This window comes from Scylla paramamosain, chromosome 25, assembly GCF_035594125.1.
Source record: "Scylla paramamosain isolate STU-SP2022 chromosome 25, ASM3559412v1, whole genome shotgun sequence".
NCBI lineage: Eukaryota > Metazoa > Arthropoda > Malacostraca > Decapoda > Portunidae > Scylla > Scylla paramamosain.
In genome coordinates, this window is record NC_087175.1 from 1177501 (window position 1) to 1180000 (window position 2500).

Sequence of the window (2500 nt, forward strand, 5' to 3'; positions counted from 1 at the left end):
CTTTTATTTCCTTCTACCTTTATTTTCTCTCTCTCTCTCTCTCTCTCTCTCTCTCTCTCTCTCTCTCTCTCTCTCTCTCTCTCTCTCTCTCTCTCTCTCTCTCTCTGTAGATGGGAAAAACGCAACAAAATCCCAGTAATTAAATACAAAACCTAAGAAAAGAGAAAGAAAAAAAGAGAGAAAGAGAAAATAATACAGTTAATGATAAAAATCGTGACTCAATTCTCCTGCAAAAGCTAAAGGAACGCAATATGACGCAAAGTTGACGTCATCAAGCCAGTAGTGACGTCATAACCTAAAAGCTGCCATTTTGTCCCACCCTTTTCACTCGCATCTCAATTACAATCTCGTTTTTCTCCCTTATCAGATCTCTTGCTATCAAAACCATGTGATAGGCGTGTAGGGGGTGATAGTACGAGAAAGTGGAGTGGGTTAGAAGTCACGTGATGCGTTTGAAGTTAGTGAAAGAAAGGGGTTTGTGTTTGGGGTAAAATTAAGCAGTAGGCATCCTTCTGTCTTCCCGCAGACGTGTTAGTTCCGAGAAATTTTGGCGGTAATGAAATTTTCGCTTTACTGTGTACTGTCTTTACCTCTCTCTCTCTCTCTCTCTCTCTCTCTCTCTCTTGGAAGACGTGTTACCTCCTGGTTTCTTCCTCTTACTCATCCATATCCTTCTCTCTCTCTCTCTCTCTCTCTCTCTCTCTCTCTCTCTCTCTCTCTCTCTCTCTCTCTCTCTCTCTCTCTCTCTCTCTCTCTCTTAGGTAATCGTTGTTAATTTGCCGATTATTTGTGTGTATTTTTAGTGTATTATTATTATTATTATTGTTGTTGTTGTTGTTGTTGTTGTTGTTGTTGTTGTTGTTGTTGTGAGTGAGTGTAAATTAGCATATTACTTATTTATTTGCTTTATTTGTTTGTTTGTTAGTTAGGTAGTTCATTTATTAACTTATTCATTTATTCATTTATTCATCATATCGGAGAGTTTGATAATGCTGAGGCTGGTGCAACATTAGGTGTTGTGGTTCTTGTGTTGTGTTGCGTCCTGTTAGTCAGATTGTGTTGTGGTTCTTGTGTTGTGTTGCGTCCTGTTAGTCAGATTGTGTTGTGCAAGATTAGGTAAGTTACGTAAAGTTAGGTTAGGTTAGGTTAGGTTGTGTTTACTTGTGTTGTTAATTAGGTTAGTGTTGTGTTGTGTTGTGGAAGATTAGATTAGGTTAGGTTAGGTTAGGTTAGGTTAGGTTGTGTTTACTTGTGTTGTTAATTAGGTTAGTGTTGTGTTGTGTTATGTTGTGGAAGATTAGATTAGGTTACGTTAGGTTAGGTTGTGTTGCTTGACTTGCTGATTAGATTGTGTTGTATTGTAGAAGATTACGTGCATAAATAAATTGTTGTGTTTCTTACGTTATATTGTGCAAGGTTAGTGTTGTGAATCAGTGTTATTACTAATGACAGATACCACCACCACCACCACCACCACCTCGACAGTCACACGGCCCTCCCAGAATCCCCTGAGTCACAGAGGAGCAGATGTTAATGGTGGTGGTGGTGGTGGCGATGGTGGTGGTGGTGGTGGCGATGGTGGTGGTGGTGGTACTATGCTTGTCTTCCACTGTTGCCTCACTTCCGTGTCATCTCCACTCACCTCCACTCATCTCCATGGTATTTACGTGTGTGTGTGTGTGTGTGTGTGTGTGTGTGTGTACGGAAGTGTGATTCATCTCTTTCGTATGATTATTATTCTATTTTCCTTCTTGTTTCCCTTCTTCATCATTTCTCTTCCACACACTCATCCACCTGTCTCATGGCCACTAACACACCCACCCATCCACTGACCCTCCACCAACCTACGCACTCATCCACACGCATCCATCCAACCACTTACCAATCCATCCACACATTCACTCACCCACAGCAAACCCACCATCCACACAACCCTCCACTCACCCAGCCACTCAGCGATCCACGGACTCACGCAGTTTATCCACCCATCCACTTATGCATCCACACACCACGAGAGGAGCTGTGTGACGCCTCGCTCTTTTCCCGCCAAATATGAGTGGCGTCTGTACTCTTGGCCAATGATAAGCCAGATCGTGTCAACATTCGGAGCGCGGGAATTTTAATTTGAATCTGGCTAGCGATCTTAGTATTACGTGGAATAGTGATGTTCTGTTACTGGAATTTTACTGTTTGATGAATCTTTGGTATAAATTTGTGGTCGTGATGTTGTTTATTTGTTTATTTATTGATTTATCTTTATTTTACCGTGAGCTGTGAAGTCTAGAGAATGATTAGTTTGTGTTTCTGATGAGGCTGTGTCGTGTTTACTACCTTCATGTCCTTTAGGAGTTATGGTGCACACACACACACACACACACACACACAAAGAGATACCATTGCATCACTTATCAATACAATAACAGCAGCAGCAGCAACAACAACAACAACAACAACAACAACAACAACAACAACAACAACCTAACCTTTCTTCCTTTCCTGT